Source organism: Mirounga leonina, unplaced genomic scaffold, assembly GCF_011800145.1.
Source record: "Mirounga leonina isolate KUSES-001 unplaced genomic scaffold, KU_Mleo_1.0 Mir_125, whole genome shotgun sequence".
Classification (NCBI taxonomy): domain Eukaryota; kingdom Metazoa; phylum Chordata; class Mammalia; order Carnivora; family Phocidae; genus Mirounga; species Mirounga leonina.
The window spans coordinates 25,730,129-25,756,634 of NW_023270305.1; the positions used below are offsets into that span (position 1 = coordinate 25,730,129).

At 37.6% G+C, this 26,506-nt stretch overlaps 1 pseudogene; it reads left to right on the forward strand.

The window, feature by feature from the left end:
• The first annotated feature begins 2,010 nt into the window (after nt 1–2,010).
• LOC118007520 lies at nt 2,011–26,213 on the forward strand (annotated as a pseudogene).
• The last annotated feature ends 293 nt before the right edge of the window (nt 26,214–26,506 follow it).

A 26,506-nucleotide genomic window follows, 5' to 3' on the forward strand; every position in this document is an offset into this window, starting at 1 on the left:
ATGATTCTTTTTCCTCGCATGGTATGTATGCATCATATGAGAGCTACTGATTAAATATAATATGGTTTCAAAACATGGTGAATGCCATTGACTGAACAAGTTTAATTAGGACATGATGTTGGAATGGCTGAAATATCGGTAAGCATTTGATTTAGTACCTCTATAAGGAGCAGCAAATGTAATCTGTCAAAATGGGCTCACATGGACACCAACAAAACTGTAGAGGCAGAAGTATCCAGTACTACAAAAATGATAGAGCCTGACTGTAGTAGAGATATTTTGTTCAAACGTTTTATGAAGGAAGCTGGTGACCCTTGATGTTATCCTGAAATCAACACTGAACCATTGAACGTGTCATGTAGAAGAATAGGTCTTTAGGGAAGAACAAACAAGAGCAAATGGTAGGAAATATATATATTTGTTAATTTTTTAAAGAATCCTAATATGAACTACATTTTCATATCAGAGAAAATGTAGCTACCTTAGACATATGAAATTTTTACTTCAAATCAAATCTTTTCTATGGAAAGGGGGAAAAAGAACTTAAGTAATGCTATTTGATCACAGAAGTAGTACCACCTTTCATGGTCCCCAGTGATCTCCAGTAAAATGACATTAGTAAGAGCAATGAAAATTACCATAACTGCCATTTGTGCCAAAATAAAACCAGTTGCAAAACTTATTTCCACAGGAGGGTCTATTGCTTGGTATTAGGTCTCCTCGTATATTTGTCCGTTGAGAACCACAGCTGAAGTGATACTTTTGGAATCTGACTACAATTTACCACGTTATTTAAACAGAATATAGTTCAATGTGGCAATGAGTTAGGCAGTTTTGGACCCGTTCTTGGAAAATATTAACATACAATCTGATAGGCAAACCTGTTTATAATGCCATTTTCCCCTTAAATATGTCTTCTTCTGAAGCATAGATATTCAGGTAATAATTTTTTTTTAAAAGATTTTATTTATTTATTTGAGAGAGAGAGAGCACATGAGAGGGAGGAGGGTCAAAGGGACCAGCAGACTCCCCACTGAGCAGGGAGCCCGATGCGGGACTCGATCCCGGGACTCCAGGATCATGACCTGAGACGAAGGCAGTCGCTTAACCAACTGAGCCACCCAGGCGCCCACTCAGGTAATAATTTTAAGCAATTACCAGATAAGATACATCATCAGGAGATTTTCCCAAATCATAAACATTGCCCTTCAGAGCTTGGTATCACTTAGTACTATTGTTTTCAAAATATGCTCTGAGATTCCTCAGTGATTTTAATAAAGTCCTTCACTACTGACTTTGAGGAGACTGAGGACTTGTGAGTGGGAGGGAAGGCCTCCAACTTTCACCTGTGTATTTTTTGACTAGAAAAGCTGGCATACTTTACATTGGTCCTCCTCTACTTAAGATTACTTTTGAAAAAACAGAACTTCTGCCTTAAAAAAGAAAAAAAAAAACTTTTTCTCCTTTACAAAGTTACTGTTATTATTATTATTTTTTGAATTGGAACTTTTTTTTGAGCTAGAACCATTTGACCTAGGGTGCTTTATTTAAATAACTCATTTAATTTCATGTATTCCCTGGGGAGTCAGTAAAAACAGAGTGAAATATTTCTTTTATTATTGTTCTTTTCCACAATATTATGAAATTCATCTTCTCCAGACCTGTCACCACTACTTACAGACACGAACATTCTTTTTGGAAAGAAAGGGCAGACAGGATAAAAGAGGTGTTTGGTCTGAAGAGAAGTTCATTGTGGCTGGCTGTAACTCCAATTTAATAAGACTGCTTTTGCTATTTGAATTAAGGAAAGAGCTTCCACATCTAGAGCCCTTGTCCTAGTAATGTAAATGGCAATGTCTCCAAGAGGTAAAGGCGATTCTTGAGTGACATTAGGTAGAGTGTGTAGGATGTGTGAGTGGCAAAAACTAAAGAGAAAAAAAAGATGATCAGAATCAGAGAATGGATCCTTGAGGAACAAAACGTGAACTCAAGAACAGAGTCAATGAGAAGATGGAGTTTTATGAGCATTTAGCAAAAGGGGAAGTTGGCAGCTTGGTAAAAGATGGCTCCAGTAAACGAGAGTCCTGCCATGTGGGGATGGGGGAGGCAATAACTGAGGCTTCTTATTAAAGTGTTGCAGTCCCAATACAATTTGGTTTATGTGCCTGGCAAGATATCCAGGACTCTTAAAATGTAAAGAGAAGAACATTGAATGCCATCCAAAATATCAATTCAAAAATTTTTTTTTAAAAAAATTTACTTGATCCGTGAAGAAAAATTAGATATTCGGAAGTTTTTTTATATATACATATATATTTGGCATCTGTTCTTCTCTCAAGTAATAACTTTGAAGAAAACATAATTCTGTGATAAGCATAATGTGCCAGAGCGAAGCAGAGACTGTCTTTGGAAACTGAGTTTAGGCATCCAGAGAGGATTTTCAGCCCTATAAGGACATAAACCGTGCAAAATAGACTGTGCTTTCCTTTTCAGAATACACCCAGTTTTATCCATCCATCTGAGAAGTTTCAGGATTCTCCTATCAGTTGACCCCTGCATGTCTGTACTGGTTTGTATGGACTATGTGTGGGCATGCATGCATACAAACATACATATATAAATGTATCATATTCTAAAACAACGACCTGGATCTTTTCAAAGATCCAATTGAAACCTATATGCATTGCTGATAATGTACACGTTATTGTAGAGTTACTGTTGTGGAGCACACAGATATATCCTAGGACAGTTAGAACCAGTTTTGCATTCTTCCATTCCGAAGATTATCCTAGGTCAGGCTTCACATAATAATCTCTCCTAGAAAATCTGTCTCTTCTTCCACATACCTTCTCTATGCTATCCGCTAGAATTCCCTGAATTTTCTGGATCCTCTGGAAACACACAAAAATACACATCTCCCTTGAGGTCCTATAGAGAAAGCCGTGGTGCTCTGCACAGGTTTGGCACATCCTCAAGTTCTGACTGACAGCCTGGCACTCCAAGCTCGCTGGGCTCCCTGGGCAGTGTTGCACAAAAGGGGAGCATGGCTATGGTACTGATACTATCAGATCATTTTTCTAAGGATGTCTGTAGTGTTGTAGGATGATACATATTGCACTTGAATTGGCTAAATCATGCCTCTGAAAGTAGTTCTTCTGCAGTATTTTGTTTGTTTGTTTCTGTTATTGCTGGGGCTGGAGAGGGAATGAAGAGGGAGGAATATGTCTTGTAATAATATTCTGGGAACCCATCATTTTTCTACGGGTACAGCTCTCAGGCATACAATTTTTCCCCAAAGGATAATTCAAAATGTAATGTTTTTATTTTATCTTCCTGTATCAGAAAGGTCCTCTGAACTAACAAAGAGAAAAATCTTGTCAAATTATGCATAAATTACATCTAATTCATCAAGTTTTTTCATAACACACTTTGGGCGGTAGCGAAATCACAGAGGCCTAAGTACTTGGGAAAAAATGGGTCTGTAGCTATAGAAGATAATAGTTTGGGTTTTTTAAAAATATTTTATTTATTTATTTATTTGACAGAGAGAGACATAGCGAGAGAGGGAACACAAGCAGGGGGAGTGGGAGAGGGAGAAGCAGGTTTCCCGCGGAGCAGGGAGCCCAATGTGGGGCTCGATCTCAGGACCCTGGGATCATGACCTGAGCCAAAGGCAGACTCTTAATGACTGAGCCACCCAGGCGCCCTGAAAATAATAGTTTTTAATGATACCTTTTTTTGATATTGGTCTTTAAAGCATACAACATTTTCAATCACCTAGGAAACTTAAATATGTCAATAAAGTCTTTGGTTTTTCACAGAAATCATTTCGCTAATATCTGTAAACCCACAAAAGCCTGATTTGGAAGCACAAATGGTCTTTTTAATAAATCAGGGTCTAGGGAGTATTATTATTTTCCTACATGCAACTTAGGGTCTTCCTTTTGGGGGCTAAGAAATTAGTTTTTGTTTTTTAAGAGGTTGTAGGTCCAATCTCTTTGTTAACTTTCTGTATTACTATAGCCAGGTAAGACATATTTATGTGTCTCATATGCATAGAGCTTGTTCAGAAAGAATGAAGTAATTTGCCTGAGTCATTTCAGACAGGTTCATGTTATCCATTCTCCTTAATGGCTTCACTGAAGGTTGGTTACCTCTCTCTACATTGTCTCACAGTGTGAAATACAGCATTGCCCACACATATGTTAATGTGTGCCACACAGGTACTCTTTTCCAAAATCAGTCATGATCTGGCACCAAATTAGGGAGGTTGACTTTTTTAAGGTATCAGTCAGGCAGTACAGGAAAGGCAGAGGAATAAAATGACTTTGTCAAGCTGCAGCGCAGGGTCCTGCGTGATCGAGTTATCTCATTTCCCATGGGCTCCACATTAGCAGCACCCTGTCTGCCGTGTTAGGAATTCATCACCAGTGCCTCCCCATCTCCTAGGGCTGGATGAGTATTGGTTAAATATATAAAGAAATGAATAAAAATCTATTAGGTATGGATGTATCCTGTAGAGAAAGTACTGTGAGCAGTTTAAAGGACATAAATACCATGATTCTTAAACTGAGCCATCCACTGGCACAGAGCACAGGGGAGTAAAGGGATGGCGTTCCATCTTTCAACATTGAGAATGAACACTTTAAGGAAGGCTTAAGGAGAGAGATGATACTGTGTATAGTCTTACTACTACAAATCATTTTTTTTTGTATTTTCAATACTTTTTTCCTTTCCAACATCCTTCCAGTTGCCCAAGCCAAAAACCTTAGAGATCTGTGATTCCTATTTTTTTCCCTAACTAACCTGATTCATAAACAAATTCTATTGGATCCAATTTCAAAATATATCTAGACTCAACACGAGATATTCTGCTGGCACCCTAATCTGAGTAATCATTCTTTCTTTTTTTTTTAGGATTTTATTTATTTGAGAGAGAGCGAGCAAGAGAGAGAGAGAGAGAGAGAGAGAAAGAGAGAGCACGAGCAAGCATGAGTGGGGGGAGGGGGCAGAGGGAGAAGCAGATTCCCCACTGAGTAGGGAGCTAGACGTAGGGCTCGATCCCAAGACCCTGGAATCATGACCCGAGCTGAAGACACTTAACCGACTGAGCCACCCAGGCACCCCAATCATTCTTTCTTTCCTAGATTATTGCAAGACCCTTCTGATTTATTCCAATGCTATTATCCTGGTACTATGGTCTGTTCTCACCCAGTGACTAGTGATCCATTTAAAAGGAAAGTCAGATCATATCACTCCAATGTCTTCCTATTAGACTCCGAGTAAAAGCCCAGGTCCTTCTACACGGCTGGCAAGGTCTTCCACTATCTCCCTCACCTCCTCTCTATTTACGTTGCTCACGCTTGTGCACACTGATCCAGCCACACTGGCCACCATCATGGTCTTCTAATACCCCAGGCATGCTCCTATTTTACAGGCTTTGTTCTCTTTCCCTCTCCATAGACAGCCCTTCACAAAGACACCTGCCTGGCTTTCTCTTCCACCTCCTTCCACTCAAATCTCACTTTCTCTCCGGGGGTTACACTATCTACTCTATTAATGTTGCAAATGGCTTCCCTCACCCCCTCTTCCTCCACAATTCTGAATCTCTTTACCCTATTTGCTCTCTAGTTTCTGTAGTACTTATCATTCTCAAGTATAATATATAATTCATACTTTCATGTTTATTGCTTCTTTTCTGACTTCCCCATCAGAAGATTATCTCTTCTAGGGCAAGGATCTTTGTCTATTTTGCTCATTGGGTATCCTCACAATTCAGAATAATACTTGGCACCTAGTATACACTCAATGAGTATTTGTTGAATAAGTGAATGGCAGGGATTTACCTATCTCTATTCACCTCTACTACAGAAAAACACCTAAGTGGCAAGGGACTTGGTACAGGATGAATGTGACTGGTATTCTACCATTCTAGGCATAGAAATCACCTTCAAATACACAGGAGCAAGTTAAGCAGCACATACTCTTGAGAACTGGGTGCATGTTTTACATTTATCTAGACCGTGGGTATATATTAAAGAATCATAGATACAATTATCTACCTCCAACATAACCTCCTGGTTGTAATTGGTTAATGAACAAACCTAACTTATTTAATTAGAAAAATTACAACTCTTCATAAGGCTTTATGACATTATTCACAAACTTGAGTATGCATTAAAATCACCTGGAGGGCATGTTATAACAGTGAATGCTGGGCTCCATCTGTTAGAGTTTCTGATTCAGTAGGTCAAAACTGGACCAGAGAATCTGCATTTCCAGCAGGTTCCCAGGTGATGCTAATGCTGCTACACCACACTCTGAGAATCATTGCTCTACGATAATGGTTCACAACCCTGGCTGCACATTAAAGTGATCTGAATTTTTATTAATTAAAAAAATAAGTATTGATGACTAGGCACTGAACCCATAGATGTATGTTTAATTGGCATGGGGTAAAGCCTCATCAATTTGATAATAATGTCCATCCATAGAAGCATCACTGTTCTAGAACTATCCAGAATTACAGTTTTCATATTCAACCTATAGATCACAGAAATACTGTTCAAGGTCAACAGGCCCTTTGCAATGAGCAGTGCATTATATCAGTCAATTGATCTTGTTTCCTTCTAGCACAATTTAGACCTTGAGAAAATATTCCTTCTACCATAATTTTTGGATTTTAATTTGAGAAAATAAACTAGGGCATTATCTTCTTTTCAGTTCCCATCACTATTCTAACTTATAATAGACAAGACTGGAAAGGAAAATGCAAACTTAACAAATCCAGGTATATTCCCTTTGGGATTCAGTGACCTTTTCAGCAAATGTTGGTTTTGTTCTTTCCTTTTTATTAATAATTTCAATTAATAACTCCAGGAACACCAGCATCTCCCTCTTGATTTTCTATACCCTTAGCCCATAGTTTTTAATGTTCCTCACAAGGGCAAGGGTTAGAGAGCCTACTGTGACCACTTCTCAGATGCTATAGTTCCACTGCAACCCAAAGATGGTCAATGTCGAGAACTGATGCAACCCTGTCCCACACATTTGCATTCAGTGGCTCACAGATGACTTTACCAGCCCAGGTACTAGTAGATAGTAATGAAGGATGGCACAGTACTCTGTGCTCTGAAGATTACAGTTCTTCTGGATTACATTGACATGGTCAAACATTTTACTCAAAATGGACCTGCTCTGTCAATGTGGTTGGGTCAGGTAGGGCTTCCACGCCTAAATAGCATGCTCTGCTAGAATGAGTTCTCATTCAAGAACATATAGAACATATGCTGTCACCTTTCAGGATACATTTGAGTTTGAGGTTCTTTTCCTGCAGGGAAATATCCATCTGGAATATTGCAATCTATGACAGAAGCTCTAATAAGGTGGATCCTAAAAGAGGAAGAAATCTGGACTCCTTTTTCTCAAGATGCTCATTGGCCCCACAGATATTTTTTACCTACACTCCAGCTATCATCTCTGTATACCAGGGAAATTTCAGAATAAGAGTTATGAGTAGCCCCAAAAGTTCTGTCATGTTCCTTTTCACAGGGCAATGAGCCCTACTGAACTACTCTCCACTGGCATTACTAAGTGTGGTCATTCAAATCGTTATTTTCCTAATAATAAAAATCTACTCTAGGTTGATAAAATATATATATACCATATAGTCTTAAAAGGGCTGGCATTTTTTTTTTTAATTATTTTTTAAAGGGAATTTGCTTTTTGAGCTAGAACTTTCTTCTCCAACATCCCAAGGAAAGAGACTATGTTTTATTCATTTGATATTTACATTCGCCCTCCTAGTCTAGCATACCATGTGGAAAGCACTGATTGAATGTTAAATTGAATTAAATTCCTCCCATTCATTCTATTTCTACTTACACAAAATATGTCTCTCTGGTGTTTCTATCTTTCTCATTGGAGATACATAAAATAAATATAATAACTCTCAAACATGAAAATTTTTCAAATGTTTGATGGTAGCTATTTTGTTCCTACCCTTTTGGTGTTCTTTACTCCAAACTAAACATTAATTCCTTTAACTGTTTTCATATGTTAGGGAATCAACAACCCTTACTGCCTCACCACTTGGTCTTAGATCAGAGTTTCTTAAGCTAAAGTCCATGAACACGTGGGAAATTCATAGATGGGTTTCAGGAATGCTGTAAACCTTCCGAAATTGCAGATAAAATCATGTGTATATGTATTTTTGTTTCCTGGGGACATATCTATAGCTTCTTTTAGATTCCTAATGAGATAGTATCTGTGATCTCCCAAAGATAAAGACTCAATGATGGAAAAGTTATCCAGTTAGTCATTGTTGACCTTAAAATGTGGTTCCCAAACTTGCATATAATGCTGCAGTACAATCAGAGAGAGCGCAGAGGAGTTGGGATATCTTTTGTCAAGACACTATTTTTCTATCAGTGCATCTCAAGCTTCCAGGCACCTCTAATTGTCATTTGATATTCTTAGTTAACATTAAATTTATTTGTAAATAAAACTACTAACTCTCTTACCAGCATACAGATGGATACACACACACACACAATCGGACACACAAAACTACACACAATCATTTTCAAGTTGGTTTCCACTGCTACTTACATAAAATATATAACTTTTACTGTGGAATACATATTCTACATTTATACCTGTCAAAATCATTCATGCTGACTTGGCTTTTCATAGTTATAGACATTTTCTTGCATCTTATTTCTTACATTAATTAACCTTTCTGGTTTCTAGTCGTTTATAAATTTGATAACCATGTCTTTTCTCTCATCTTCCAAGTTGTTGATAAAACTGTTGACAGCTCTGTACCAATCCATAAACGACATCCTTTCCCATTGCTATGAATCCATTAAGATCCACAATCTTTGGGAGTTTTTCAGTGGAGTATATTGCTGTGCCAATAAATACTTTCCCAGTATTTTAGAAGAGATACCATGAAAGATTTTGGTAATGCCTAAATAAAATTAAGGGCTTCCTCTATCAACAACATGCAATTTGCTAATCTATCACCACAAAAAATAAGGTTAGTTTGGACAAAACCTTACTGAACACAGTATAAGCAGTTGATATACAGTTACTGACTTTTCCTTTCCAAATTTTTGGTTGGTAATTCTAGAACATCATCAATTTGAAATAATCACTGAAAGAAGATCATCATGTATAACAATACATTAATCCATAACAACTGAGTGCATAAAAGTGAGCATTTTAGAATAGTCTAAGGTTTAAGAATTTTTACCTTTTAAAATGGATTACCTTCAGAAATTGGTTTTTAAAGCAACAAATTTGCTCTATGATATAGAAACAAGCATTTTAAGAAGAAAAATAAAAACCAACCCACCTTGGTATAAGAGCTTCTTGTCATTCTCCCAATGGCAGAGTGATGATTCTTTATAATAAACACTGCCACATATATCATAGTGACCATAACATAATGTATAGAATTGGTGAATCACTACGGTGTGTACCTGAAACAAATACAATATTGAATTTCAGCCATACTTCAATAAAACAAAACAAAGCAAAACAAAACAAAAAACACTGCGACACATGATCCATATATATATATATATGTGTGTGTATATATATATGGATATTGAATTATTTATGCAAAACTGAACACCACGATTTTATGATATTTTCTTAAAAATGAACATTTTTTCCTCGGTTGAAGGTACATGACTAGAATAAATAATGATGTAGGAAAAAGGGGCACTTAAGAATTACTGACCAAATCAAATATTTTAATTTATTTTAAAATCAAAGATGGTGAAAAATTATATTTATAAAACTTCAAGAATTATCATATATATAAATTAGAGATGCCTTATTGATTTTAATAATATATACTTCATGACATATTGATTTAGCATATAAACAACTGATTTATCTACAAATGTCCAATAATTTTCTAGAACTAAATATAAGTTAAGAGTACAATTCGAATTTTGACCTGTGGTGCAAGTGAAATAAGAGTAAATAAATAATTTAATTAATAAGAAAAAATATGAAGCAAAATGGAACACATAATTGCAAAATGCCTGTTATTTATTTAAAAATCAATACGTTGCATCAAGAAAATTTTCCACATTTTAGAAATATAAAACCACACGAAAACAAAATTTTAAGGAATAAAATAAAATCATTTTTTTAAAGATATTATTTATTTATTTGAGAGAGAGAGAATGAGAGACAGAGAGCACGAGAGGGAAGAGGGCAGAGGGAGAAGCAGACCCCCCGCTGAGCAGGGAGCCCGATGCGGGACTCGATCCCAGGACTCCAGGATCATGACCCGAGCCGAAGGCAGTCGCTCAACCAACTGAGCCACCCAGGCGCCCAAAATAAAATCATTTTTGAATATGTTTTCTATCAGTCTTTAAGGTTTATAAAACATGTTTATAATCAAAACACATTTAATTGTTGCAGAAAAGAAAGCATGAACTACTTCAAGAATAACCTTGGTCCTGAATAATACGTAATTTTATTTGCTGAGCTAAAAACCGTATTTCAGAATAAAAGGGCTGTCATCCAGGTTCCTAGCAAAGGTGAGAGCTAGAAGTATTAAGATAACAGGAAATAAATCATGATAGCTTAATTACATACAATATGTTTCACATGTTTATAGTGTAGGAAATTACTTGAAAAACTGGAAAAATTATTTGAAAGTTTGGAAAAGCTAAGGACATGTTTTAGATCAAATGATGTATAAAGATCTATCGAACAAAAGGACCTTTTGAACCAGAAATTGCTGAGTTCTTGATGCATCATTTCAAATACATCAAGAAGGATTTAAGTATCCTTCTCAAATCATGTCCATCAATACTGCCTGCCTGCATGTTCCCAAGCACACGTGCCCTGTCCACCTGAAGAATGACTAAGATATTTCTGTTAACATCAAATCCCCTTCCTCTTCCTATGCTTTGCCTACAGTTGTAAGAGATGATTCATGTTTAGTCATCATTGAGTCCTGCCAGTCTATTAAGAATGGAACGGAGTGGCTCTCTTTGAGTTTTGAATTCTGAGTTCAGAGGTTTATTTATTCATGATCATTGAAATGTGGAGAACAAAGAAATAACATCCTGCATAAAAGATGGGGGTCTTCCACTTTTGGTTTCACCACTATTCCTTCTCCTTTGGAGATGAGAGGTGGTGAAAGAGACTATGATGGGCATATCTGAATACCCATGTTCTGAGAACAAGAGGCTTGGCTTTCTACTGGTAAATAGCATGCTCGTATAAATAATTTGCGGTGTAAATCCTATGGCATACCCCTTAGAAATAAAGAATAAACTAATGTTACACTCAGCAGTATAGATAAATATCACAGATATAAAGATGAGGAAAAGATGGTGGCCATACAAAATACATACCGCATGATTTTTTTCTACATGAAGTCCAAGAACTGGCAAAACTAACCTATTGTGATAGGTTAGAGAGAATACTGGTTACCTTGAGTGTGCAGGGTATTCACTGACATGGGCCATGATGAGAACTTTTGGAACGTCTTGTATCTTAATCTGGCTGGTGGTTACCTGAGTACATATATACACGTAGAAGCTCCTAGAGCTGTAGTTTACTATATTATACTTTAATAAAACATTTTAAAAGCAATATTATTAACACGGGACAATTAAATATAAATCCACATCTATTGCATTTGGGGATATATAACTTTAAGTTTTTTCTTTCGGTTTTTAGCTATTCTAGCTACTTAGCTAAACTACCATCTAAGACATTTTAAATCTTCTTTATGGTTCCTCTCTTTTATCCCAACTATTGTATCTAATTTTTATTCCACTTTTAATTCAAGCCACTTTTTAATATTTTGTAACCCAATTTAAACAATTTTTCTTAAACTAGTAAATCTTAATTTTTATTTAACTAGAATTTTAAATTAGTGTACTTTTAACAATTGGTGGAAGACCATGCAAATATTTTGTAAAGAAAAGTCACACTTGGCCCCTTGGTTTTGTTTTCCCAGAAAAGGGAAATATATATATTTTTTTCCTTCTGAAATTTATGTTTCCAAGAAAGTATAGTACTTCCTGGAATTAAACAAAAATCTAATGAAGCCATAATTTGCATATACCACATGATGTATATGTGTGTGTTTGGTGATGCCTATCTCCCCCAAAGACACAGAACCACTATATGTCATGTATCAATCATGCTCATATCAAAATGAAACCTCTGCCTGGAAAAGTACATACTATCTTCCTAAAAATAATTACCTAAGAAGCACATTCCTTCTAATGTTTAAAATCTTATGGGAATATGCTCAACCTTCAGGTTTCTTGTTCAGTGAAATTTGTGCTGTAACAGGGGAAGTGGGGAATTGGAAAGATAATTTGTGTGTGTGAGGGAAGACACTAATGCATTCTTATCATAAAAGTTGGGAAAGGAATTTTGTCTATTTGTAACTGCGTAAAGAAAGAGGTCCTGTATTGGTGCTTAAAAAATAAAAATATGGAAGAATTCTTATTTTAATGATTTTGTAACCCAATTTAACTATAGTACAGTAGTTACAGATAAACTACTAGCAATTTTCCTTCATTATTGTAAGGTTTTAAAATATATGCAAAGTGCCCAATGTGTATTAACTTTTAGGTAAGAATGATCATGTAATTTTCTTCATGGTAAGTATAATCTTGGGATATAATAATATGGGATTTCCATTTCCCACAATCAGGCTCATGAAAACTAGAATCTTTGTGGGATGCCCAATTATTCCACTGCTGGAAGGTCAAGAAGGATACTGATGCTTCCAAAATATATAAACAATCAAGAACTATAAAATTCTCTGTTGGTGAACATAGAATTTCATAAAAGTGATCACTTTTGATTTGTCCCATTTATTCAGAATGTTGAACAATGTATTAATAAGCTATGGATTCTAAACCATCTTCTCCCATTTACAGTATTTAGTCTGAAAATATTCCAGCATAAGTGAAATAAATTTTCCTATAGGGTATTGGAAACATTTCCAAATATGATATTTTGAATTAAGTAGAATTAATAGTACTTAAAATAAGTAGATATTTGTATTTTTATTGACTAAATTGCATAGACAGATTTCATTATGTTTTTTTCCTCTGGATCTTCATTTATTAATATTTTAAACAAAAAATCATAAGGATTCATCTTCATTTATTAATATTTTAAACAAAAAATCATAAGGATTCATCTTCATTTATTAATCTTTTAAACAAAGGTTTTTACCTCAGGGAAGATTTTATTTATTTATTTATTTATTTATTTATTTGCTTGTTTATTTATAGAGAGGAAGAGAGAGATGGAGAGGGCGGGGGAGGGGCAGAAGGAAAGGGTGAGAGAGAATCTCAAGCAGGTTCCATGGCCAGTGTGGAACCCAATGTGGGGCTCAATCTCACATCCCTGAGATCATGACCCGAGCCAAAACCAAGAGTCAGACACCTAACCCATTAAGCTACCCAGATGCCCCCTCTCAGGGCAGATTTTAAAAACATATAAACATTCCACCTGTCTTAACAGAGCTACTCCCTGAGTTATCAGCATCTTCTGATTGGAAATCTATATATTTGAACAAAGGTAGGGATAGTTACACAGTGAAAGCTACTGGTGCTGCTTCTCCCCTAATTTTGACACAAATTTTTAAAGTTTGAAGGGTATCAGGATTTAAGTGGAGTTCAGCAAATCTCTCATTCTGAATGAAATTAAATGACCATTGGCTTTTTAAATTTTTTAATTGTTTTATTTCCCAGTCAGCATGCCAACACCAGTAAAGAGCTCTCTCTCAAATCATGTCTCTGGGTAACTTTCAAAATCAAAGAAGAGAGTGAAATAGATTAAATATCTCTAAAGTCTTTTGTCTTCAAATATTACAAATAAAGATTTTAATCTTTATGCTACTGAATTTTAATTGCAGCTTTTGTGAGAACATCTCTCCCACTCTTCTTTATTGAAAATGGACCATTTTTACTTTGGCAGTCAAATTAGTTTTCTTTTCTTTTCTCTTTTTTCACTTCACCTAAAAAGTGTTTCCATGGAAAAATGTTTTCCATCTCCCAAATCGCCAACTTATGAACAAATCTATGCCTCACAACCTGGTTTTTACATGGGGAACTTATTATATTAAAAATGTCTATCTTTTAGTGACATGCTGGTGTTATTATTTATACTAATAAGTCCTAACTGCCACTTTTCAGTGCTATGTTTAAGTACAGATCTTAGAAGGTACCATAGAGATAATTTATTCTAATAGTAACAAGCACTTAAAAATATATTTCTAGGTCCATTTTCTCTTAAAAAAAAAAAAAAGTCCACCAAACCCAGTCTAGAAATACATAATAGCAGTGTTTACTATTGAATGGGAGTGAGGATGGGGTGAGGGATAAGTAGACAGACATTTGCCCAGGCACTCTCCACTCTGATCCCTAGGGTCCTCTGAGGTATATCTGTGGAAGCAAATTGAATGTGTCAGATCTAGTCTATTGACTTCATTTAAAGATATAAAATAGATTCAGAAAGGGAAAATAACTCACAGAAGTCAACACACAGATCAGTGGAAATAAAGATGTGAGTCTGATCTACTGAATCACTTAACTATCTTGCCCTGAATAGTGTTGGCTTATACACTGTTTAAGCAGTTAAGTTGCAAAATGAAGCTCAAGTGTGGCTTATTTATATCTAATATGTAAGACCCTTTTCACAGTTCTCTTTCTGCAAAACTGATAAATACTGGTATTAGGTGGATTTTAGTGTATAAAAAAACTGGCCACACTAAGGTATCATTGAATATTTCAATTTTAAGTCCTCATAGCTTTGATTAGTTTTCCCATAAAAATAATCTGCTCTTCACTAAACCCGTCATAAGGATTCACTTGGGAAAAACTTCTCTTCTAAAAACAAAGCAATGCTGGGGTGCCTAGACGGTGCAGTTGGTTAAGCATCAGACTCTTGGTTTCAGCTCAGGTCATGATCTCCAGGTCATGAGATCGAGCCCCCCATCGGGCTCCATGCTCAGTGGGGAGTCTGTTTGAGATTCTCTCTCCTTCTCTCTCTGCCCCTCCTGCTCCTGCTCTCTTTCTCTCTCTCTCAAATAAATAAATAAATAAATAAATAAATAAATAAATCTTTAAAAACAAGGGAATGTTATCTTTGTGTTGACTGTGAAACAGAACTATTCTGAGATTCCAAGGCCCATGGTCCAGTTGGTTGTTGGATAGGAACAAAAGGAAAGCAAGGGCAGGGAGTGGTTCTAATTGTTATGAAAATTTTTTCCATTACAATTTTTGGCTTTCTGTAATAGGTATTCTTGTTTTGTCATTGTTTCTCCTATTTCTCAAAGTGGAGTGAATCATAGTGGCTCACTGGCTTCCATTGGAGGTCTGAACTAAGATTTTCAGGTTTATTGAAATGGAGAACATGAGAAAATCCTCAGAAAATGCCTTTATGCTGGTATAGCATTAGCTATAACAAATGGACTCACAGAATTTTCTCAGACTTCAGTTTTCTTATTATGGACCATGGTTGCTAAGGAAAACATGCTTGTTTTTAACATAACCAACAGGGAAATAATCAGAAACATATTTTAAAAATGCTGTTTTCAAGAATTAAGGAATTCAAGAATTCTTCAAAAATTATGCCATACATATCAGTAATCCCCATTTGTGAACTGCTTATATTCTATACATTTGATAACTGCAATTTATAAACAGAAATGAATTTTCAGGAGAAGGACCAAGATGGCAGAGGAATAGGAGACCTAAATCTCATCTGGTCCCAGGAATTCAGCCAGATGGTTATCAAAACATTCTGAACACCTATGAACTCAACAGGAGATTGAAGAAAAGAATAGCAGCAACTCTCTGAACAGAAAAAAGACCACTTTCTGGAAGGTAGGATGTGCGAAGTGAATCCGAGGTGATACTCGGCAAGATAGACTGCAGGGGGTAGGGAGCCTCTGTCAGCCAGCTACTGGCAAGTGATAGAGCAGCAGACCACAAAACCGCAACTTTCAGAAGTCTGCTCCACTGAGGGACATCACTCCAGTGGCTAAGCGGGAGATGGAACCCTCGCTGGGACAGTGTGATCTCAGGACCCTCGGGGTCACAGAAAGACCAGGCATGACTGAGTGTGGCAGAGCTCCCAGGTATTGGAGAAGGGAAGCCGGCTGCAAAGATGGAGCCGAGGAGTGGGCTCTCAGCTCGGGGTTGCCATAAACTGTGATCCGTGGCACAGTCAGGCCACTGCTCTTCCAGCAGGGACCCAACAAGCAGCAGATCCAGGGAGTCTCTCTTTCCTTCCCCAGGAGAAGTGGTGTGGGAGCGCACTGCAGGAATATGCTGGGTTTGGAGACTCCAAACGGGGTCATGTGCCAGAGATAAAAATGCTCAGTCACAGGCCAGGTGGGCACAGAGTGCGGCCGGAGACCAGGGAGACAGGAGTGATTGACTGCTTTTCTCTGGGGGCGCACTGAGGAGGGGGGCCCTGAGTTCTCTGCTCCTCAGGGGCACAGATGGGAGGCCACCATTTTCAAAAGCTGTATGGAAAGCTTGCAGGGAACAAAAGCTCCCGAGAGCAAACTCGAGCAGATTACTTAGCCTGGCCTGGCAAGGGCGGGGTACTTCCACCTCCGGCAAAGACATTTGCAAATCACAGCAACAGGCCCCTCCCCCAGAAGATCAGCAAGAACAGCCAGCCAAGACCAAGTTTACTGATCAATGAGAACGGCAGAACTCCAGCACTTAGGGGAATACAGCACATAGAATTCATGGCTTTTTTCCCCTGATTCTTTAGTCTTTCAAAGTTAATTTTTAAAATTTTCTTTTTCTATTTTTTTTGAATTTTTCTTTTTCCTTTTTTCAACCAACATGTTATCAATCCCTTTTTAAAAGATCTTTTTTTTCATTTTTAGAGTCATATTCTATCCCTTCATAGTAGTTAACCTTATTTTGGTATATATATAAGTTGTTCTTTCTTTAAAATTTTGGGATACAGTTGCTTCTAACAGACCAAAATATACCCTAAATCTCTAGTGTATGGCTTTGTTCAAGTCTCCTGCCTGATCACATTCTCTCCGTTTTTTTTTTTAAACCCTCTTCTTTCTTTTTTCAACCAACTTCTTATCAATTCCTTTTATAAAATCTTTTATAATTTTCATCTTTAGAGTCATATTCCATCCCTTCATCTCATTTACCCTTATTTTTCTACATATATAAGTTTTTCTTTCTTTAAAATTTTGGGAGGCAGTTTCTTCTAACAGACCAAAATATGCCCAAAATCTAGCATGTGGCACTGATCTATTCACCAACCTGATCATATTTGATCATATTCTCTTTTTTAAAAAATTTTTTTCTTTTTCTTTTTTCTTTCCTTCCCCTTCTTTTCCCCCAGTTTCAGGTCTCTTCTGATTTGTTTAGTGTATATTTTTCTGGGGTCATTGTTACCCTGTTAGCATTCTGTTCTCTCATTCATCTATTTTCCTCTGGACAAAATGACAAGACGGAAAAAATCACCTCAAAAAAAAGAACAGGAGGCAGTACCGACTGCCAGGGGCCTAATCAATACGGACATTAGTAAGATGTCAGACCTAGAGTTCAGAATGATGATTATAAAGATACTAGCAGGGCTCGAAAAAAGCATGGAAGATACTAGAGAAACCCTTCCTGGAGAAATAAAAGAACTAAAACCTAACCAAGTCAAAATCAAAAAGGCTATTAATGAGGTGCAATCAAAAATGGAGGCTCTAACTGCTAGGATAAATGAGGCAGAAGAGAGAATTAGTGATCTAGAAGACCAAATGATGGAGAATAAAGAAGCTCAGAAAAAGAGAGATAAACAACTACTAGATCACGAGGGCAGAATTCGAGAGATAAGTGATACCATAAGATGAAACAATATTAGAATAATTGGGATCCCAAAAGAAGAAGAAAGAGAGAGAGGGGCAGAAGGTATATTGGAGCAAATTATAGCAGAGAACTTCCCTAATTTGGGGAAGGAAACAGGCATCAAAATTCAGGAGGCACAGAGAACCTCCCATCAAAATCCAGGAGGCACAGAGACCCTCCCCTCAAAATAAATAAAAATAGGTCAACACCCCAACATCTAATAGTAAAACTTATGAGTCTCAGAGACAAAGAGAAAATCCTGAAAACAGCTCAGGACAAGAGGTCTGTAACCTACAATGGTAGAAACATTAGATTGGCAACAGACCTATCCACAGAGACCTGGCAGGCCAGAAAGGACTGGCAGGATATATTCAGAGCCCTAAATGAGAAAAATATGGAGCCAAGAATACTATATCCAGCTAGACTGTCATTGAAAATAGAAGGAGAGATAAAAAGCTTCCAGGACAAACATAAACTAAAAGAATTTGCAAACACGAAAGCAGCCCTACAAGAAATATTGAAAGGGGTCCTCTAAGCAAAGAGAGAGCCTAAAAGTGACATAGACCAGAAAGGAACAGAGACAATATATGGTAACAGTCACCTTACAGGCAATACAATGGCACTAAATTCATATCCTTCAATAATTACCCTGATTGTAAATGGGCTAAATAACCCAATCAAAAGACACAGGATAACAGATTGGATAAAAAAAACAAGACCTATCGATATGCTGTCTGCAAGGGACTCATTTTAGATCCAAAGACACCTCCATATTGAAAGTGAAGGAATGGAAAACCATTTGCCATGCTAGTGGACATCAAAAGAAAGCTGGAGTGGCAAACATTATACCAAACAAATTAGATTTTAAAACAAAGACTATAATAAGAGTTAAGGAAGGGCACTATATCATACTTAAAGGGTCTATCCAACAAGAAGATCTAACAATTATAAATATCTATGCCCCTAACATGGGAGCAGCCAATTATATAAGCCAACAAAAGCAAAGAAACACATTGACAACAATACAATAATAGTAGGGGACTTTAACACCTCCCTCACTGAAGTGGACAGATCATCTAAGCAAAAGATCAACAAGGAAATGAAGACTTTAAATGACACACTGGACCAAATGGACTTCACAGATATATTCAGAACATTCCATCCCAATGCAACACAATACACAGTCTTCTCTAGTGCCCATGGAACATTCTCCAGAATAGATCACACCCTAGGTCACAAATCAGGTCTCAACCAGTACCAAAAGACTGGGATCATTCCCTGCCTATTTTCAGACCACAATGCTTTGAAACTAGAACTCAATCACAAGAGGAAAGTTGGAAAGAACTCAAATACATGGAGGCTAAAGAGCATCCTACTAAAGAATGAATGGGTCAACCAGGAAATTAAAGAAGAATGAAAAAATTTCATGGAAACCAATGAAAATGAAAACACAACTGTTCAAAATCTTTGGGATGCAGCAAAGGCGGTCCTAAGAGGAAAGTATATAGCAATACAAGCCTTTCTCAAGAAACAAGAAAGGTCAAATACACAACCTAACCCTACACCTAAAGGAGCTGAAGAAAGAACAGCAAATAAAGCCTAAATCCAGCAGGAGAAGAGGAATAATAAAGATCAGAGCAGAAATCAATGAAATAGAAACCAAAAGAACAGTAGAACAGATCAACAAAACTAGGAGCTGGTTCTTTGAAAGAATTAATAAGATTGATAAAACCCTGGCCAGACTTATCAAAAAGAAGAGAGAAATGACCCAAATAAATAAAATCATGAATGAAAGAGGAGAGATCATAACCAACACCAAAGAAATACAAACAATTATAAGAACATATTACGGGCAACTATATGCCAGCAAATTAGAAATCTGGAAGAAATGGATGCATTCCTAGAGATGTATAAACTACCAAAACTAAACTAGAAAGAAACAGAAAACCTGAACAGACCTATAACCACTAAGGAAATTGAAGCAGTAATCAAAAATCTCCCAACAAATAAAAGCCCAGGGCCAGATGGCTTCCCAGGGGAATTCTACCAAACATTTCAAGAAGAATTAATACCTATTCTTCTGAAACTGTTCCAAAAAATGGAAATGGAAGGAAAACTTCCAAACTCGTTTTATGAGGCCACCATTACCTTCATCCCAAAATCAGACAAAGACCCCATCAAAAAGGAGAATTAAAGACCAATATCCCTGATGAACACAGATGCAAAAATTCTCACCAAAATACTAGCCAGTAGGATCCAACAGTACATTAAAAGGATTATTCACCACGACCAAGTGGGATTTATTCCTGGGCTGCAAGGTTGGTTCAACATATGCAAATCAATCAATGTGATACAACACATTAATAAAAGAAAGAACAAAAACCATATGATCCTCTCAATAGATGCAGAAAAAGTATTTGACAAAGTACAGCATCCTTTCTTGATCAACACTCTTCAGAGTATAGGGATAGAGGGTACATACCTCAATATCATAAAAGCCATCTATGAAAAACCCACAGCGAATATCATTCTCAATGGGGAAAAACTGAGAGCTTTCTCCCTAAGGTCAGGAACACGACAGGGATGTCCACTATCACCACTGCTATTCAACATAGTACTAGAAGTCCTAGCCACAGCAATCAGACAACAAAAAGAAATAAAAGGCATCCGAATTGGCAAAGAAGAAGTCAAACTCTCATTCTTTGCAGATGGTATGATACTTTATGTGGAAAACCCAAAAGACTCCACCCCAAAACTCCTAGAACTCATACAGGAATTCAGTAAAGTGGCAGGATATAAAATCAATACACAGAAATCAGTGGCATTTCTATACACCAACAACAAGACAGAAGAAAGAGAAATTAAGGAGGCGATCCCATTTACAGTTGCACCCAAAACCATAAGATACCTAGGAGTAAATCTAACCAAAGAGGCAAAGGATCTGTACTCAGAAAACTATAGAATACTCATGAAAGAAATTGAGGAAGACACAAGGAAATGGAAAAACGTTCCATGCTCATGGATTGGAAGAACAAATATTGTGAAGATGTCAATGCTACCTAGAGCAATCTACACATTGAATGCAATCCCTATCAAAATACCATCAACTTTTCTCAAAGAAATGAAACAAATAATCCTAAAATTTGTATGGAACCAGAAAAGACCCCAAATAGCCAGAGGAATGTTGATAAAGAAAAGCAAAGCTGGTGGCATCACAATTCCAGACTGCAAGCTCTATTACAAAGCTGTCATCATCAAAACAGTATGGCGCTGGCAAAAAAACAGACACCATAGATCAATGGAACAGAATAGAGAGCCCAGAAATAGACCCTCAACTCTATGGTCAACTATCCTTCGACAAAGCAGGAAAGAATGTCCAATGGAAAAAAGACAGTCTCTTCAACAAATGGTGTTGGGAAAATTGGACAGCCACATGCAGAAGAATGAAACTGGACCATTTCCTTACACCACACACAAAAATAGACTCCAAATGGTTGAAAGACCTCAATGTGAGACAGGAATCCATCAAAATCCTAGAGCAGAACACAGGCAGCAACCTCTTTGACCTCAGCCGCAGCAACTTCTTCCTAGAAACATCACCAAAGGCAAGGGAAGTAAGGGCAAAAATGACCTATTGGGACTTCATCAAGATAAAAAGCTTTTGCACAGCAAAAGAAACAGTCAACAAAACCAAAAGACAACCAACAGAATGGGAGAAGATATTTGCAAATGACATATCAGATAAAGGGCTAGTATCCAAAATCTATAAAGAACTTACCAAACTCAACCCCAAAGAACAAAGAATCCAATCAAGAAATGGGCAGAAGACATGAACAGACATTTTTCCAAAGAAGACATCCAAATGGCCAACAGACACATGGAAAAGTGCTCAATATTGCTCTGCATCGGGGAAATCCAAATCAAAACCTCAATGAGATACCACCTCATACCAGTCAGAATAGCTAAAATTAACAAGTCAGGAAACGACAGATGTTGGAGAGGATGCGGAGAAAGGGGAACCCTCCTACACTGTTGGTGGGAATGCAAGCTGGTGCAGCCACTCTGGAAAACAGCATGGAAGTTCCTCAAAAAGTTGAAAATAGAGCTACCCTACAACCCAGCAATTGCACTACTGGGTATTTACCCCAAAGATACAAATGTAGTGATCCGAAGGTGTATGTGCCCCCAGTGTTAATAGCGGCAATATCCACAATAGCCAAACTATGGAAAGAGCCAAGATGTCCATCGACAGATGAATGGATAAAGAAGATGTGGTATACATATACAATGTAATATTATGCAGCCATCAAAAGGAATGAAATCTTGCCATTTGCAATGACGTGGATAGAACTAGAGGGTATTATGCTGAGTGAAATAAGTCAATCAGAGAAAGACATGTATCATATGATCTCACTGATATGAGGAATTCTTAATCTCAGGAAACAAACTGAGGGTGCTGGAGTGGTGGGGTGTGGGAGTAATGGGGTGGCTGGGTGATAGATATTGGGGATGGTATGGGCTATGGTGAGCGCTGTGAATTGTGTAAGACTGTTGAATCACAGACCTGTACATCCGAAACAAATAATACATTATATGTTAAAAAAAAAAAATAGTAGAAAGGGAAAAATGAAGGGAGGGGTAATCGGAGGGGGAGATGAACCATGAGAGACCATGGACTCTGAGAAACAAACTGAGGGTTCTAGAGGGGAGGGGGGTGGGGAGAGGGGTTAACCTGGTGATGGGTATTAAAGAGGGCACATACTGAATGGAGCACTGGGTGTTATATGCAAACAATGAATCATGGAACACTACATCAAAAACTAATGATGTAATGTATGGTGATTAACATAACATAATAAAATAAAATTTGAAAAAAAAAAGAAATGAATTTTCATAGTGTCTGAATGAAGTCAGTCACTTATCAGGACAAGTCAATAAGCCCAATTTAGTTTATAATATCACTAAAATATTATGTATTTATAATGAACAACCAAAGGGAATATTATGACTTCAAACAAATAATGCTTCCATACTGAATTTTAATGACATACTACTTTTGATAGAAGTAACATTAGTAGATATAAAATGACAACAAAATTATCAACATTTTCAAAGTGATCTTGTTAGGTATTTCTTAAATTCGTATAATTTTAAAATTCCTTTAAAGAAAAATGAATTTTAGCCATTTTTATAATAATATTTAACCTGTACAGGTATAAATAATGTGTATATGACATAAAGCTTTTATATGTCCTACATATTTATTAAAAATAAACCTATAAAACCAAAAAGTAAAATTCAAACATTAAAAGTGGTTTTTTTCTCACACTGTATAAATATGGCAAGCACTTTTGAGTTGAGATGTTAACAACATACCTACTTTGTGGGGAATTAATGATACATTTTTCCCTTTTCTGAACTTCTGCAAATCTTTGGTTGGTTGACACAAATTAATATTCACTTAATGGGAAAGAATAATTTACATATAAAATCTACACCACTTCTTTTCTGATCCATAGCAACAATGGTTAGAATACCATAGAACTACTATGTAGCACTAAAGAATCATAGGCATACCTCAGAGATATTGTGGATTTATTTCCAGACCACTGCAATAAAGCAAATGTCGCAATAAAGCAAGTCAAAGGAATTTTTGGTGGTTTCCCAGTGCGTACAAAAGTTATGTGTACCCTTACCATAGTATATTAAGTGAGCAATAGGATTATGTCTAAAAAACACTGTACGTACCTTAATTAAAAAATACTTCATTGTGATAAAATGCTAACCATCATCTGAGCTTACAGTGAGTTGTAGTTGCTGATCACAGGTTACCATAACAAATATAATAATGCTTAAAAAGTTTGAAATATTATGAGAATTACCAAACACAAATACAGGAAGCAAGCAAATGCTGTTGGAAAAATGGTACCAACAGACTTGCTCCAGGCAGGGTTGCCACAAACCCTCAATTTGTAAGAAACGCAGGGTTTGGGAAGTGCAATGAAGCGAGGCACAATAAAATGAGGTATATGCCAGCATACACACAAATGAACATGTGTTTGAATAGCACCTATCAGTTCATAGCAAAGAAGTCAACTGTGAAAAACACTGAAATTAGTCTTTTTAAGTTTTGTGATTGAGAACACAGAATTGAAAAATTATTGTAGAAAGCTTGTAAAATCCAAATGATACACATTTTGGCTCCTCTCGGGTTGACACACTCTAGTCTGCTCTTGCTGAAATCTTGAATCTCTATGGTTTTTTAGTAACTATTGCAATACAATTTATATCCAGCAAACTGTCCCCATTTAAAGAGTACATTTCCATGAGTTTTAAGAGATGTATCCACCTGAGAAACCACCCCCACAAGCTACGAAAAGTTGTTTCCATCAGCTCCAGAAGGGTCCTTAGGCCCTTTTGCAGTCCTTCCCAACCCCCCATATCCTAGATAACTACTGGTCTGCTTTTTATCACTATGGATCAGTTTGCATTTTAGAGTTTTATTCAGGTAGAACTATTCAATATGTACTATTTTGTGTCTGACTTCTTTCACTAAGAATAATGACTTTGAGTTTCATCTATGTTGTTGTGTGCATGATGTTTGTTCCCTTTTTTTTGTTTTAAGATTTTATTTATTTGAGAGAGAGAGAGAGATAGCAGGAGAGAGCACGAGCAGAGGGCGGGGTGAGGGAGAAGCAGGCTTCCGGCTGAGCAGGGAGCCCAATGGAGGGCTCGAGCCCAGAACCCTGAGATCATGACCTGAGCGGAAGGCAGGCACTTAACCAACTGAGCCACCCAGGAGCCCGAGTTTGTTCCTTTCTCTTTGCTGTGGAGTTTGAATCTGTGATTTTATCTCTGCTGCATATCTAATAACGATAGATCTTGAGAATCTCTACGTTTGATAAGTGGTTCCATGGCAGATGACCTAGAGACACAGAGTTCTGAAGCTGTGAAAAAGGACCTAATAACAGTTCGATGGGTTTGATGGGTAGTGGGAGCAGTGAGCATACCTCAGGGAGCCCAGAGCAGCCCCACTGCAGCCGGGAGGAGGCACCCCTACCTCAGCCAGCCCCAGTTACCATCCCGGCAACCCTGCGCAGCCAGGATGCGACCCAGCAGCAGCCGCACCCCTGCCCTCGGTGCTGCAGACAGCAAGGCCGGCACCATGGGCAGCAATGCACGGAGTGGGGGCCAGGTGACCTCACATCGCTGGCGTATGCCCGGGGTGACAAGAAGGTCATCACAAGGAAGGTTTTGAGAACAGTCAAATGGTTCAGTGTAGGAAATGGATACGGTTTCATCAATAGGATTGACACCAAGGGAGTGTATTTGTACACCAGACCGCCATCAAGAAGAATAGGCCCAGGGAGTTCTTTGGCAGTGTAGGAGATGGGGAGATGCTGGAGTTTGATGTTGTTGAAGGAGAAGAGGGTGTGGAGGCAGCTTCAGCGACAGGCCCTGGTGGAACTCCAGTGCAGGGCAGGAAATACGCAGCCCACCGTAGCCATTACAGATGCTCTCCACATGACGGGGTCCTCCACGCAATTGCCAGCAGAATTACTAGAAGAGTGAGAGTGGGGAAAAGGAGGAGGGTTGGGAAACTGCTCCCGAAGAGCATGCCCCACAGCGCTGCCCTCTGGCGGGTGAAGGTTCCCACCTTACTACAGGCAGAGATCCTACAGGCCCAGACCACAGTCCTCCAACCCTCCTGTGCTGGGAGAGGTGATGGTGGGAGCTGACGATCAGGATGCAGGAGAACAAGGTAGGCCAGTGAGATGAAATGTATCGGGGTACAGATCACGATTCCGCAGGGGCCCTCCTGGCCAACAACAGCCTAGGGAGGACGGCAATGAAGAAGATAAGGAAAATCAAGGAGATGAGACCCAAGGTCAGTAGCCACCTCAACGTAGGTACCACAGCAAATTCAATTACCTGCACAAATGACTGGAAAACCCTGAAGCGCAAGAGAGCTAAGAGACAAAAGCAGCAAGCAGATCCACCAGCTGAGAATTCATCAGCTCCCAGGGTGAGCAGGGTGGGGCTGAGTAGATGCTGTTTTACCATCTCTACCAGCATCATCTGCTTTAGTCATCCAACACGAAGAAATGAAGATGAAATTCCAGCAATAAAAAATGAACAAAAGATTGGAGCTGAAGCCCTTCAGTGCTTGCTTTTTGCCCACTGACCAGATAAATAGAACTATCTGCATCATCTTTGTAGCATGGGGTTTGTATTATTTTTACCTAAAGACATCTCTTTTTGGTAATGACAAATGTGGTTGTTGTTGTTATTGTTTTTTTCAATACGCCTTCAAAGGTTTTTTTGTTTCATATCTAGTCAAGTTGAGATTTTTAAGAACCACATTTTTCATTTGTAATGAAAGTTTACAACTTGATATTTTTTTAAAAAGTCAACAGCAAGCACCTGTTAATAAAGGTCTTAAATAATTGTCAAAAAGAAAAAAGGATCAATAGCTGCTGTTAAGAGAGAAAGGTCCACAGAAACCTCTCATTTTAATCTTGCTAAGTCATCAGATATTATGGGAGATTATTCCTATCTCAGTTCTGTCCTTGAGAAAGCACCGTTCCTTTTGTTACTGTAGAGGTCTTTCTTACTAAGAA